Below are 16,013 nucleotides of genomic sequence, written 5' to 3' on the forward strand. Positions count from 1 at the left end.
GTATAATTTGGGAGAAAATCCTCTACCCTGTAAGGGCCTGACCTTCACATCTGTAAACTGATTATTGAGATAGCTAATCTCCAAGCTGCCTTCCCATTTGTTTGTTTCTAAAACGTATAAATCATGAAGGATGAAATTCTGTGGATTTCTCAGGAAGAAGATTGTCAGACTGAAAAAACAAACCCAGACACAGATGCTTGATTAAACTTTTGTGATAGTCACACAAGACATGTTTATGGATCAGATGCGGCCCTAAGTGGCTTCTGGGCCACCAGTTTGCAATCTCAGCAGTGAACATTGTGCCAGTTATTGAGCTGTTATCTCTCAGCTCCAAAGCCATCCTTCTAGCCCCTACTTTGTCCACAAACTAATACAAGTACTTTGCAGGCTGCTCCCTGCTAGGCCCTGCCAGTAGGGGGCACTAAAGGGAGGCTTCAAGGAGGGGACCTCTGCTTTTCGCTCCTGTCCTTTCACCTGCACAACACTTTTTCTCTCTGGCCGCAGCAATTCCCTTCCACAGCAGCAGCAGCTGAATCCAAAAAGCAGAACCAGACACATCCCGCCTCTCCTCCCCTCCCCTTCCAGAGCAGCACCAGCCAGCCAGGGCCCTCTCTCTAGAGATCTGAGCTAGCTCCATAGGGCCCCCTTTCCCTGAGCGTCTAAGTTATCATAATTCCAACTTATTCCCCCAGGTCCTAAGGGTGGCAGCTGCTCCTTGCCTCCACTACCTCAGTATACTTTTTACAAACATTTCACTTACCCAGTTAATAATTTTTTACATTAAATTCTGTTTCAATAATCGTCATGATTTTTGTCTCCTGACTACACCCTGACTGATCCAGACACATAAGCAAATGGATGAGTCTTAGAGATTAGACATTGAGTTCAATCCCTTAGCTGTACTGAATACCAGAGAAGGTCAGGAACCCTCTCAGAAGCTCTCTGCTGGCCTGGGATCTGCTGGCACTACACTCTGGTCTCCTAGCTCCAGGCCGGGTGCTTTTGCTACCAAACCTCAGTGTCCAAGGCAAAGGAAGAACTAGCAAGAACAAGAAGGGCTTCTCAAAATGCTGTCGTAGGGGGATCAGAATATGCGGCCTCCAAATGTGCCACTTTGATATAAGGATTATTTTGAGCTGAAGACAGTTGAGAAAGAGCAGACTCCAAAATAAAGCTCTGCGCTCCCTCACATTTGCCTAAAAGCAGGCTTAGACTCTAAATCACCAGAGACTCTTATCAACATAGCAGCAGCACAAAGAGGAATCTACATAACAAACCTCACTAAAGCAACTCTATACTAGTTTGCCCCACAGATTGATTTGCCTTCCCCCAGTTTGCCACTCTAGGAAGCCTAAAACCCTATTTGTTTGTCTTGTCACTTCTCTACAAATGTATTGTTCTTTGTGAAGATGCTATCTAAGCCCAGATTCTAACCATCCCTAGAGTTACTCACAAGTATATGCACTGTGCATGGCAATAAAGTCTGTTTGTTTTTCTCTTGTTCATCTATCATTTGTCAGTTTAATTCTCAGGGTCTCCAGCCACCAAACCTAGGAGGATAGAGGGAAAAAGTTTTTCCTCCCCTGTACTGTTTTGGGACGCCATGAAAAGGAAGAATGGAAGAAAGATGAGCCTATCCAAGGAGAAGAGAAATAGATAATTAACAATGCCTCTGAAATGGCTGTGCTATTAAACTCATTTAAAATCTGTCTTTCACAGCAGAAATTAAGACTATAAATTTGGAAAATTAGAGTGCACTGGAGTCATCAAAAATTACTTTAGCATGAAGCTGATAAGGGGCTAGTTAGAAAGCTAGGAAGTCTACCCTCCTTCAAAGCTATTCAACAAGCTCAGTGGCATCTTGAGGCAATGTCCCCCCTAATAACACTGAGGTTTTTGAGGTAATTAAAAACCATGATTTAGAGTCTAAGCCTGCTTTTAGGCAAATGTTGGGTAGGGCAGAGAGCTTTTTTTTTTTTTTTTTTTAAGGCTGCTCTTTCTCAACTGTCTTCAGCTCAAAATAATCCTTATATCAAAGTGGCACATATGGAGGCCACATATTCTGACCCCCTATGATGGCATTTTGAAAAGCTCTTCTTGTTCTATCTAGTTCCTCTTTTGCCTTGGACGGTGAAGTTTGGTAGCAAAAGCACCCTGCTACTTGCAGAGCAGGGGGCATGGAGGTGAAAGGAGGGGGATGTGGTGGGGTGAGAAGGGCTTTCAACTGGTGGTAACACCGCAAATAAGATGGAAAAGAGGGAGGAACCCACATTGATAGGTGCCCATAAAAAGAAGAGCCCAGTCTTGAGACACAAGACTTGAGCTGGTCATGGTCATAGTCCTGGCTCCATGGGTTACCAGCAGCATGACCATGGGCTCCCCACTCAGCTTCTCTGATCATTGCTCCTTCTTTGTAAAATTCAGATACTAGTGATCATCTTGCAGAGTTGTTAGGATTATGTAGGACATTGGGTTGAAAGTACGTAGCAGGATGCCTGGCTAGAAAGTAAATACATAACTAATCAAAGTTGCTACTGTTGTTATGAGCAATGCAGCTTAGAATGGGCTGGTACCTGAGAAAGCCACAGGATTGGAAAAATGACAATAAGTTGGTGGTATTTTAAAATCAAATCAACCATATATTAGAATTTGAGAAAAGGGGATCAAGACAAGCATAAGAAACTTATTTATAGGAGTATTCCCTTTAAATGTACCTCCCTCTATCCTTACCTGAAAAGGAAGCCAACTTCCAACAAAAAGCTTTTTTGGACTAAAATTTTTTCAAGTTTCTTCTAACAAGACTTTGGGGGGGGTACTTTTCCCCCCTAACTCTTCTGTTTCTTAAGTTCCCAGATTAAATGTCATCTCCTAAGAGAGGCACCCCTGATGTCCCAAACTAGGACTCAACAAACTTTTTCTGCATAGGGCCAGAGAATAAATATTTTACTTGCAAATAATTTACTCTGCAGAAGTCTTGTGGTCTCTATGACATATTCTTCTTCCTTTTTTCTTTATAATCCTTTAAAAATGTAAAACAAAAATACGGTAAGTCCCCTCCATACAAACAAGTTCCATTCCAAAAGCGTGCTTGTAAGTCCAATTTGTTCATAAGTCCAACAAAGTTAGCCTAGGTACCCAACTAACACAATCAGCTATAAAGTACTGTACTGTAATAGGTTTATAGTAATACTTTTCACACAAATAATTCATAAAAAAACAAACACAAAAATAAAGAAAACATTTTTAATCTTATAGTACAGTACCTTGAAAAGTACAGTAGTACAGTACAACAGTTGGCATCCAGGGGCTGGCATTGAGTGAACTGGCAAGAAGAGTTGCTGACTGGAGGAGGGGGAGGAGGTGGGAGATGGTAGAGCTGAAGGATCGTCAGCAACAGGAGACGGAGGGCAAGCTGCAACTTCACACACGTTCGAACTTGAACATACGTATGTAGGGGACTTACTGTAGGCCACAGACCTGTAGACCATAGTTTGCTGACTCCTGTCCTGTTCCAAATGAAATTCTGTCATCTCTGCTGGTCTTTCGGCACCATACTACCATTCCTTCATATAACATATGTCTATTTGCTGTTATGTATTTATTGGCTCAACATTTGTCAGATGCCTTTGACTGCCATGTCCCAGAGGAGGGGGAGGAGGGGACCTGTCAGTTCTGTCCGAGTGGAGTTCCCACTGTGTCTCTAGCACCCAGCACAGAGAATGACACCTTGTAAGCATTCCATTAATATTTTTTCAAGAAATAAACAAAATAGGGCTTCCCTGGTGGCGCAGTGGTTGAAAGTCCGCCTGCCGATGCAGGGGACACGGGTTCGTGCCCCGGTCCGGGAAGATCCCACATGCTGTGGAGCGGCTGGGCCCGTGAGCCATGGCCGCTGAGCCTGCGCATCTGGAGCCTGTGCTCCGCAACAGGAGAGGCCACAGCAGTGAGAGGCCCGCGTACCGCAAAAAAAAAAAAAAGAAAGAAAGAAAGAAACAAAATAATATTAAAATAATTCACACCCACTGTAGAAAACTCTGAAAAATACATTTAAAATGTATAAAAGGTAAAGTCAAAACTATCATACCACCACTCAAAGACAGCTGTTATTAGCGTACTTTATTCTTTGTATTTGTACTTGTACACATACAATTACATGGTGGAGACCATTCTGTCTTGGAAGTTCCATAACCTATTTTTTCCACTTGATAAGTAACTCAGCAAAGAACATCTTTGTGCATATGTCCTTGTCTGCGTTGCTAGTTATTTGCTCAGAATTGATTCCTAGAAATGAAATCATGAGGTCAAAGGGCTTCTTGAGACCCAGCACTGAATTTCCTTCCAGAGAGCTGGTATGTAACACAAACCTCTTGCCATCTCTAGAGATGCTCTTCACACAGACAGAATATACCCGCAGCACCAGGGGCAGCACGTTGAGGAGATAAACAATCAGAATGTGCTGGCTTATATGTGATGGGAAAGAAGAGGCTCCTGCAGGATAATCTTCTTTATTTAGCAATTAACCAAGGACAAAGAAAGCATTTCTCACATTTTTTTCACTTGAATACATAGAAATTAAATGCATTAATATCCTAGGAAACTTCTGAGCTCCCTTTTTCTGCAGCCACTCCAGTATTTATTTGACTGCATGCATATGCCTTGCAAGAATAAAAATCAGCATCTCCAGATGGAACCATTTCTATTCCACTTCTTTATTATTCATCCAAATATACTTTCTTGAAGGGTAATGTTCTCTTGGACTAGGGTCTGGGAGTCACAGATCTATAAAGTTTACCACTTTATCACGTGGTAAACATGATATAGGTTGAACACATAAGTGAACCCCTGGGAGAAGTCTCACTTTGGTACTAAGTCATGGAAGAACATCAGGGTATCTATCTGCATACCCCTATGAAATCAGATGCCTTGGGTAGTTTGGCCAAGTGCTTTGTTTATATAACATCTGGATGCTAGGAAACTTCTGGGATAAGTAAATACCTTCTTTGGGGTCTAAAGTGTTTAGCACAGAAAAGGTTTGGTTTTAACAGTTTGTCTAGTGGAAACCAACATGGCAATCACTGTATTGGACACTTCTAGTACTTTATGTGTCCAATAAACTCAAGTGAATGAATCTTTGGAAGTAGGTTAACTTTCCCAGTCTACTGAAAGTTGGAACTCTCCAAAAGGTCACATAAGATATTTGGAAACAAGTGTGGAGAAGAGAAAGGAAGGGACAAAGGAATTAGCATCTTTTAAGACCCTACCATGTGCTAGATACTATGCTAGGTGATATACAGAATAATTTCAATTTGTCATTCCAACCCTGTGAGGGAAGTATTAATGTTTTCATTTAATAGATGAGGTTAGGAGCCTTCCTCTCTGACCACAATTATTGAAATAGCTGAGTAAATTGTTCTAATATCTGATAGAAGAAATCCAGGTTTACAGTGGGTGATTCATCAATGCCCCAAATTATGGAGTAGCTCATGAGAAAAGGTGCACTAATACTATTCAAGGACACCAGGGTTGGAGGTATTTGTCACTCTGCCTGAGGATGCAATACATTCACTCATGCTTGGTCCTTCAGCTCGAGAGAAGCCACAACGCTATGGAAGAGCAGAATCATCCCTCCTGGAAGGTCTAGGTTCGGCATGTGGCCAATAGATCCAGAGGTAGGGGTCTGCAGATGGATTGGGGAATCTGAGAGACAGAGCCACTTGCTTCAGCAACATAGTGTAAGGATAGGGTCTTAAACCAGGAAGAGGTTCTTTCTCCAGCAATACTTAAAGGAAATTAAAGACCCTGCAAGGCAGCCCAGAGACTTTATCAACCCAGGTGATGCACAACCAAGCTCAAGCCACAAGGCAATATTCTGAGCCAAGCAGTGAGCCCGTAAGTATACCCAGATCCCAGATCTCTAGCCATGTCTTTGGTGAGTAGAAGATAGGCCTACAGTCATTGTGGAAGCAACTGTAACAGAAAACTTTCAGGACACTAGTGAGGTTTCTGCCCTGGGCTAGCCCTGGGGCAAAGGGGTATCTGGCATGTCCCTTAATCTCCTCTCAGGATATTGTTCTCACAACATCCTCAAGGAATATTTCTTAGTGCCTCTTCTTATCAAGAAGAGGCACTAAGAAATATTCCTTGAGGATGTTGTGAGAACCCTGAAATTGCCTTGTCCACATACCACCACACTAGAGCCATCTTAGAAAAGCAGAGATTGCCTTTTGGTACCTCTCAGTGCAGGTAAGAAGAGGTGTCACCTGGACTAAAACCAGTAGAGGTGTGACATCTCTGATAGCTCCCCTGGACACCGTGGGCATCTCAGATATGACCATTACCCAGTGAGCCTCGGCAATCCCTCAACCATTCCACTAAAGCCCAAGTTGAGACTGCCATTGTGGTCATTTCTAGAGGATGGAACCATGTATCTAATGACATCTAGGACCAGTCCAGGAGAATCACAGTAGTGCTAATTAATTGCAGAGTATGGCTCAGAGTTAATAGCTGAGACAGGAGTAGTTGACATAAAATCAAAAATGGAAACCAAAATCTTTACAAGGAAATTTGCTCAGCCCCATTCCCTATGTATCAGCGAGTGTGGGAAAGGGGCATAGAGGTTAAATAAGTCCAGCCCAGTCCTCTGCTTTCAAAAACACTCACAATATAACAGAAATAAATAGGTGGAAACAAGTGAAGTGGTAGAGCAGGGCAGGGGCCAGAGAAAGGCCACAGCAAGAACTCTGGCAAGCTGATGACTAGAAAGAGGGTGGGGGCCAAGCTTTGCTATCTTAGAATAAGCAGATGGTTGGGGGTGGTAAAGGAATGGTTGGATGGGGACAGCAGGACTGAGCATCACACAGGGATCAGAAGGTGATGAGGCTGGTTATTGGCAGAGGTCAAACTCACGACCTTACAAAACTTGGATGTCTTTTGGTACAATGACTCTGAACAGGCTACCTTGTCTTCAAAGAACATTATCTTCTATATTAGCATAGAGTTGATTTAAAGCCAGACTGGAAAAGATCTGTCTTTCTCCCTGAGACACCTAGACATCTGGCTCTGACTCATGGCTAAGATAAGGGCAATGAGATTTGTGATGTGCTGTTTGAAGTCTGAAACTCCCCTGGTGATCCCTAGAGCCAATTTGTTTACTCATGGTTTTCAGTATCATAACTGGTTAGTCAACCTGGCTCTACCACACAATCAGAGGGACAAGAAAATCCCTCTGGGAACTTCTGCCTTGAGGTCTCCTAAAGTGAAGATTTCTTGCACAGATCTTGGTGGTTTTATCTGGAGACAAGCCCATATGAGAATAAGAAGGACCTTGGGGACTGTGCCTGGACGTCTTTTGAATGTCCAGTTCTTGCCTACACTCTCTTTCTCTCTTTCTCCCTTTAAATAAGAACCTATGTGACCATACTCAGAGGAGTCTTGTGAGTCCTCTCAAATATCCAAACTGATGAAATCTTTTCACCTCTTAGCCCAAGGATTTCAAAATCAGATGCCTACATGGGCCAAGCAGTAAATGCAAATGAGTGAAGTTGAGGAGGCATACTTAATGGGGAATGGTAGGAATGGGGGAATACGGGCCCATCTAAAGGGAGCAGCCATACTTAACTTCAGCCAGTTGTTGTGTTATCGAATATACACTCTATTCCTCGAGTTTCAAAAAGAGCCGGAAATCTGATTTCTAAATAAAATTCCTTGCTTTTTCAAACACTCTACTAACCAAACAATTATTTTCATCCATTGTTTGCAAACCCTATGTGACAGAGATCGGCAGAGGTTTTAATATTAGTATGTTAGGAAAGTGAGTATTCACACTTTTGTTGAAATAAAATGTATCTCGTGGGTCAGATCTCTTAATTTTTTTATTCCTATGACAATTACTCTTAACTTTCTCTTTACCTTTGTATCAGGTATTGAATACCCCCTGGATAGTGATGTTCTATGCTCTTTCCCGTCTGTCTTCACATTGCTTGTTTCTCTATCTGGCATGCTCTTTGTTCAGATCTTTGCATGGCTGGCTCCTTCCAAAGCTTCCATGACTACCCATCCACACCATCCACAGTGGTCTCTCCCTCTGACAGGTGGAATCACAAAGCCCAGTTAGAAGGCCATTATATCCCAAGTGAGTGACATTGACAGCTTGGAGTGGCGTGATTGGTGGCAGTGGAAATGGTAAGAAGTGGCTGGATTCTGGTTGTATTTTAAAGGTAGAGTCAAGAGAATAGATGGTATATAAAGCAGAGATTGCATCAGCTCTCCAAAGAAGTGAGTGGCAATAGAGAGGAGCTTCCTTGGCTGAGTACTGAAATGTTCCAATGTTTAAGGGTCAGGAAGATGAAGAGAAACCAGCAATGGAGAATGAGAAGGAGTGGCCAGTGGAACATCAGGGAAACTGGAGGCAGGGGTAGCCTAGACATCCAATAAAGAAAGTGTTTCAAGGAGGCGAGAGGGCTGAACTCTTACAGTTGCTGCTGACAGGTCCAGAATGTGGAGGACTGAGATTGGACCACTCGATTGACCAAGTTGGGGTCACTAGTGATCTAGACAAGAACAGTTTTCTGAAGTGTTGGGGACTAAATTCTGCTCAGTCAAGCAAAAATGGGAAGTGAGGACTTGGATTTAGTGAGTTTTACTGAAAACAGAAGAGATGTGTGTGAAGTCAGGATTAGAGAAACTGTATCATGTTTGTGTGCTGACGGGAATGACTTGAGATAGACAGAAAAATAGATGAGGGAGAGGAAGGTGAGAATTATGAAAGTGGTACCCTGGGGAAGTGAGAGTGGATGAGAATCTAGCCTGAGAGTAGACAGGTGAGCCTCACAGCTCCTCCACAGCAACAGGAATAAGATGTAAGCCCAGGGGCAGTTAGGAACATAAGTGTGGAGGTAGGCACTGTGGGAGTTCTTTTCTGGTTGCTTCTGTTTTCTCAGTGAAAGAGGAACTGAGTTCATTATGCTGAGGGTAAAGATGGGGAGGAGGCGCTGGGAACTGGAAAACAGAGGATGAGGCACGAAATTGTCATCAAGGAGAGTGGGAAAGTGAATAATTCAGGGAAATGAAGGATGATGGCTGGCAGCACAAGGGCGCCCTTGAGGTTATTGACAATAAATTTAAAGTGAGACCAGGGGACGACATTGTGTGTATCTCACCAGCCGTGTTCAGCTACAGGGTACAGGGATAGACTGATGAAGAGTGAGATGTAACCAGAGCCGAGGGACACGACAAAAAAGAGAGGCACAAGGAAGTTGATGGCGGTTATGATTCTAGCTCACGGAATTTAAGTTCAGTGAAGAATGGGATGAGGACAAGAGTGTGGTGAGTGACAGACCAAAAGGCTGTAGGTCTCATGAGGTTGAACAACTGTGGGAGCTGGAGGACTGGATAGAGTGAGCTAGAAAGACAGAAGAAGGGGTACTTGACATTGGGATTGTGGAGGGGTTGGAGTAATCGATAACAATAAGACCTAGGGTAAGACCAGGACAGTAGGTGATTAGGAGGGGGGATATCATTGCAGAAGACTTTAAGGAAAGAAACTAGGATATTAGAAAGTGCTTACTGAAATCACCAAGAATTATAATGGAAATAGTGACAGTAAACCTGGCACTAAATTCCTCAAGGAATGAGGGGGCATGACACAGGGGGCCAGTAGATGACTGCAACAAGGATGCATGCTACGTGATACCCTCTGAGGACAGGAGATGCAAATGAGGAATGTTTTAAGGAGGAGGAAGGGAGAATGGTCTGGAAATGTCATGGGGGAGCCAGGAGGAGCAATGGTACAGGGGTGTGGAATATGAAAAAGGAAACAGCCACCCACTAAGACTGCAGGGCTAAGTAACATCCTCAGAGGAGAATACATTTCAGTTGTAGCAAAAAGGCAAATGACAAAAAAAGCAAAAGCCACTAAGACTGCAGGGCTAAGTAACATCCTCAGAGGAGAATACATTTCAGTTGTAGCAAAAAGGCAAATGACAAAAAAGCAAAAGCCACTAAGACTGCAGGGCTAAGTAACATCCTCAGAGGAGAATACATTTCAGTTGTAGCAAAAAGGCAAATGACATTAAGGGAAGAGGTGGGAGATGAGATAGGGGAAAAAAAGGATGCACAGTGCCATAGGGGGATGAAAGTCTGGGTGATAATGAACACCTTGGGAGACGTGGACCTCTCATGGTGACCAACACATACAGTGACAAAGGGTGTAATCATGCTCCCGAAGGTCTCAAAACCAATTTTGGCAGCACGGTTGGTAGTATTAGGGGGAAAAGAAGTATTGAAGGACCTACCTAGAGCACCCTGAGTTCTGGATCACCCCCTGCTCCTGCCAATGGAAGAATGGAGTTTAGGAAGGTGGTGGTGGGGGGGGAATCATCTCATTTATTTTCTGTTTCCCCTTAAAATGTTAGCTCCATGAGGGAAGCACTTGTATGTCATTCATCAATGAGCCACTCAATAAATAATTGATTCCTTAAAGAGTTATTCAATAAGATAAAAAATATATATATATATATATATATATACAAAGCAAGATCATATTTATTGGGTCCTTATTGGGCACTTTGATGAGCCTTTGATGTACATTATCTTATTACCCCTCACAATAGTTCTGTGAGGTAGGTACTAATAATATCTTAATCTTATAGATAATGAAACCAAAGTTCAGGGAGGCTAAGTGATTTGTCTATGACGGTAGAGGTAGTTAGTGATAGAGCCAAAATATTAAGTCAGACTGCCCACCTTTAAAGTGTTTACACATATGGTAGACTCTGTTGGTCACATTCCCAACAGAACTTTTTCCCTCTTCTTCCTTGTTAAAGGAAGCGTGGTTTTGTTAGGTATTAAAATGTGTTCAGAGAAATTCACACACACACACACACACACACACACACACACACACACAACCCTAGGGGATGAAGCATAGTTAATTTAAGATGGTCCTCTGAATCCAACTCTTAATTCAGGGAGAGCAATAAGACATACAGGGATGTCTGTCAAAGGCTACTAGGCAATGTTTTTGTGCAATAAAAGAGAGAACATTGCAGAAGAGGCACTTTCTTGCCACCATCGCTCTCACTTCCTGTTTGGAAAGCCATCATGGGAGGATGTAGAGCATAGAGCTATGGTGGTCAGCTTACGACCATGACGGAAAGGCCAGAAGAATGTCCTTGCCTAATGTCCTGACATCAGTAAGCCATTGACCCAACCCTGGAACCATCTACTTTAAGAATTCTTGATAAGTAAAGAATAAACATCTTCACGATTCAAAGTCATTGTTACCGGCAGTTGAATACATCCTAGACACATATCGCCTCCTAAAAAAGAAAACATACAGATGAAAGATCATCTGATTGATTTACATAGTCATTCCTTAAGAGCGAAAGGCAAGACAACTCTGTGTAGAGGAAAGACCTCTGTGCCAGTTGTCGGGGGCCCAGGTCCTGCTCTCAGAGCTTGTGACCTTGAAGAACTCGCTTCCTCCTTGGGGCTCAGTTTCCTCCAGTTAGAAATGAAAGGCATGTTAGGAGTTCTCCTTTATCCCTTTCACTTCTAATATTAGATGATTCTATAATGCTGTAAGTAATGGCTTATGCCTTATAATCTGTTGTCACATCTCCTTCGAAGGATAAGACTTTCCTTTCTAGGACCCAAGGAGAGGTGAGGCAGAGAGGCCAAGGAAAGGATGTGACTTCTTTAGGCTATTTGCTGCACATCCCCAGTGGAGACTGATATATGCCTCTGAGTCAGCAAAATCTCCGGTGTTGAAACAGATGATGCTTACTCTGCACATTTGAGCAGCCTGGGCCTGTCCGAATGGAGAAAAGGGTGTTCACATTCTATCTGTTCAGTGGACCCCAGGGGGCATGTCAAAGGCTATTACATTTCCAAGACCATCTATCTGACTCTCCCTTCCCTCCTCCCTGCCCTGCTAATATCTGAGACTTCTCTGGAAACGAAACCAATCCTTTCCAAAGAAAAAACCAACTCATCTGGGCTTGTGCTGCATAAGAGTTATAAATACAGAGAGATTTTATACCTGCGGGCCTGCAAAGGGCCATGATAGCTGTATAGTCATGAACTCCACATTGGACAAGAGTGTTCCATTGTCTGATGTGGTTCCTGGCAGAAGGAGGGTGGGGAAGTCCTTTGTGCCTCTGCTGCTCTGGTCTAAAAAGGTGATGGAGCATTCCTTGGGACCCTTTTCATGGGCAGATGGCAGTGTCGCTCTTCAGCAATATGACAGCCTATTCTGGGCTCACAATCTATGCCTCAGATCACTGCAAGTCCCTGGTGAAATCAGCACCTGGCCTTTCTGGTCCAACTGGCTGGGACGTGGACTACATCATGCTCTCACCTACAGAGATAAGCTGTAACTGACTCTAGCACTCTGATGGAGGCCCAGTGCCTACTTGGCAACTGTATCTTATCAGAGTCATGCATTTTGCATAAAGGTTACTCAAGGTTACGTATGCAACGGTCACCTAAAGACATCTTCCATAGATGGGACGGCAAGGTAAAGGAGAAGCAGTAGACTTTGCAGGCAGACATAACTGGCTTCAACTCCTAGAGTCATCACTAACTAGTTTTGACAAGTTACATTAACCTCTTAGAGACTAAGTTTTCTCATTTGTAAAACAGTGAAAATAATGCTTCCCTTGCAGGTTGTTATAAGGATCAGAAATGTCATATATAAAATGCTTAGTATAAAAGAGTTTATCAAACTGTAATTTTTGGTGGTGGTAGTAATACAATTATTATAATTTGCTTTTAATTTAAAAGAAAGGCAACAGAGATTGTACCAGTCCTGGGAAGTAATGGACCCTTAAGCATTAGTTCTTTGCTTTTTATGAAGAAATCTGCACATGAAAAAATAAACCTTCCAACCTCATTACTATAAAGTAACCCACAGTGAACACGAGTGGCAATGAGTGACAATGCAGGACAAGAAAACTACCTTAGGAACCATATGCATCACTTACGGTCTTCGAGCAGCACTTCCTTCATCCTGTAAACTTGGGATTACCACTCTGACCACATCACAGTTTCATTTAAAGGTCAAATGTGAGTATCTATGAAAATCATTGATAATCCCTTGGATATCAAAATCCATTGATAATCTCGTTTGCAAAGGTAAAGAAGATTTTTGGGTACAACCCCATTTTCTTTACACTGGTCAAGGTGTATGCAAATATCCCATCCATCACCACAAACTCAAGAAGGAAGCCGTCTGGGGAGAATTCCTAGGTAGCACAATAAAAAAAACCCTGACAACTCAGTAGCTCCTAATGACCCTGAGTCTCTGTGTAAACTACCTAGCTTTCTAGCCTGGCTGCACAACAGAATCACCAGGCAGCTGTGAAAAAATGCCTATGCCATACCTCACTCATAGAGTCCCTGACAGCATTATTCTACAGCAAGGCCTGTTTTTGTTTTGTTTTTTAAATAATATTTATTTATTTATTTATTTGGCTGAGATGGGTCTTAGTTGTGGCACGTGGGATCTTTGTTGCCTCGTGCAGGATCTCCATTGCAGCATGTGGGATCTTTAGTTGCAGCATTCGGGCTCTAGTTCCCTGACCAGGGATCGAACCTGGGCCCCCTGCATTGGGAGTAAGGAGTCTTAACCACTGGACCATCAGGCAAGTCCCAGGGCCTGTTTTTTTTTTAACAGCTCCTCAGGTGACTCAAATGGGCAGATAGAGGGGAGAACCCCTCACCTGGAGCAGTGGTTCTCAACTGGAGGTGATTTTGTCCCTCCAGGGGATATTTTGCAATATCTGGAGACATGCCCAACCCTGCAACTTCCCCTCCATTCCCAGTAAATATAACAGTTTACTTAAGGATTTCTCCCATTCATTCCTGCTGTATTTTCCATGGTCTGAAGATTATATTTTCAAATATGTGGATTAACAGCCCTATGAGCTTTTTCTAATTCACTAAAGTTTTCCATGGTGGGGACAAATATAGGGGAATCCATATAAATAAGTAACTAGCACATTTTTATTCCCCAAATTAATAAATCATTAGTTACCAAACATCTTTTATTTAGGTCTCAAGGAGTGTGCTTAGAACTATGGAGAAAAACAAAAACAAAAACCCTTCAAGTCTTTGAAGGTCTCATGGCCAAAGACGTTCTGCAAGCAGTGTAGACAGAATGTACTGAGACATCTTTGCTACAATGAAAGTTCAAACAAGTTAGAAGCTGAACATCATCAGGTTGTTGGATCAGATGGATCAGAAGAGCAGAATGAGTATTAACTGAGGACATACTGTGTGCAGACCCTGAGCTGGATAGTTAGAAGGGTGATCTCATTCAATTCTCCCAACAGCCGTGAGAGCTAAGTACTCCTCTCCCCCTCCCCCTCCTCTCCCCCTCCCCCTCCCCTCCCCCTCCCCTTCCTCCTCCTCCATCCCCCTCTTTTTCCAGACAATGCTATTTAGTCCATGTAAAACTAAAACCTACACACATAGAGCTCCAAATAGCTTAGATTCAATCTTGATGAAAATCAGAGTAGAAATCCAGGATCCATAAGTTTCAACAAGTGGTTAATAGTTTTTGACACAAATGCTTTCAGACTGAGGTAGGCTCTATCCTTTGACGTAGGACTAAGTTGAAAGGCACAAAAAAACAAAACAGCTGTAGACAAGTGGGAAAAGTACCTCATTCAAAGCTAAATCCGTACTTAACATGTACCCCGCATCATAAAACTGAGGGTTTTGTTTCAAGAAGGTCTCCTTGAAAGATTTTTCTTAACCCCAATGGTTAATTATGAAATAACTTTTAATCCTGAAATTACAATGCTGGTTTTTTGGTTGGTTGGTTAGCTGGTGGGTTGGTTGGTTGTATAGGAAATTGTTTTTCTTCCTTTATGTTTGTTACAGAAAATTGAATTTACTCATCAGCTTTGTCATAGTCAACCCTCTGACTATGAATTCACTGATCTTATTACAATAAACACAACGAGCTGTGTAAAAATGTCAATCTCTTGAAGTTAGGAAGGGTTGTCTTCTTTGCATAAGTCATCGGTTTTCTTTCTTGCATATATTAAATAAGAAAAAAATGGTGCTTATAGCAGAAATATTTTGAAGCTCTATATAAAAAAATTTCAATTTTTCAAAACACTCAAACAGCTTCTACTGTTTCCTCTATGTACTAGTCCAGGAATTGCATATTTCTCCCTTGGACTACTCCAGTAAACTTCTGTCAGATCTCCCACCTTAGTCTCTCTCCCTGACAATCCATTCTTCATCAATGTGGGGATTTTGCCAGTTGCTAAACATGTCTACTCCAGTTAAGCACTCCAGAACTGGGGAAATAACCACAGGGTGGATTTGGGGACCTACCGGGCCCTCTGTGAGATGGGCCTGAGCCAAAACTCCATTGATCACCTGACCTCCATTAGTCCCTAATCTGACTGATAGAACACAGTGATGTTTTGAACCTCCTGGAATTAGTGCGTGCCAGTCCAGATCCAGTGTCTGGTAATCCTCAAAAGGTTTGATTATTTCCTTTTCTCCAATGCGCAGTCACGCTGGTAAAAAGCCAAAGGTCCCTTGGGGAAGACTGGAAGAAAGATGAACCAGTATAAATTTTTGGCAGCGGCCTGGGATCCTTCCTCAAGTGGACCCAGCCTCCCCTTTGCTCATGGATTTTGGGTCTATAAACTGGCTCAAATCCGGGAATCAATTGAGGGGCAGTGACTGTTTTTATGAGACAGGTTAGACTTTTGTTCACTTGACCTGGAATTTTTCTGCTCATTCAGATCAAATAAAAATTTAGTAGGCTTCCTATGTATTTCACTTCTGGGAATACCGCAGTCTCTTAGAGTGAGGTACTGCTTTGACTCTGCTGTCCATTACAGTAATCACGCCCACCTTGACTTTGGTGGTTAAGTACTGTCACTTGGCCCCTGCCACCCAGAGTCCAATTACTCTGCATTTAGATTTCTCACTTGAGTGACTGAAGTCCCCACTGCGAGGTCTGGCTTACATTGAAGAGTGATCACAGA

The 16,013-nt window shown here is 42.7% G+C and overlaps 1 protein-coding gene across 3 annotated transcripts in view; it reads right to left on the reverse strand.

Annotated features, from left to right (window-relative positions):
- SV2B (synaptic vesicle glycoprotein 2B) overlaps positions 1–16,013 on the reverse strand; it is a gene marked incomplete at both ends in the record, with an annotated part of 80,944 nt that overhangs the window by 51,546 nt on the left and 13,385 nt on the right. The window lies entirely within an intron of this gene.

Source organism: Hyperoodon ampullatus (assembly GCF_949752795.1).
Source record: "Hyperoodon ampullatus genome assembly, chromosome: 3".
Lineage (NCBI taxonomy): Eukaryota > Metazoa > Chordata > Mammalia > Artiodactyla > Ziphiidae > Hyperoodon > Hyperoodon ampullatus.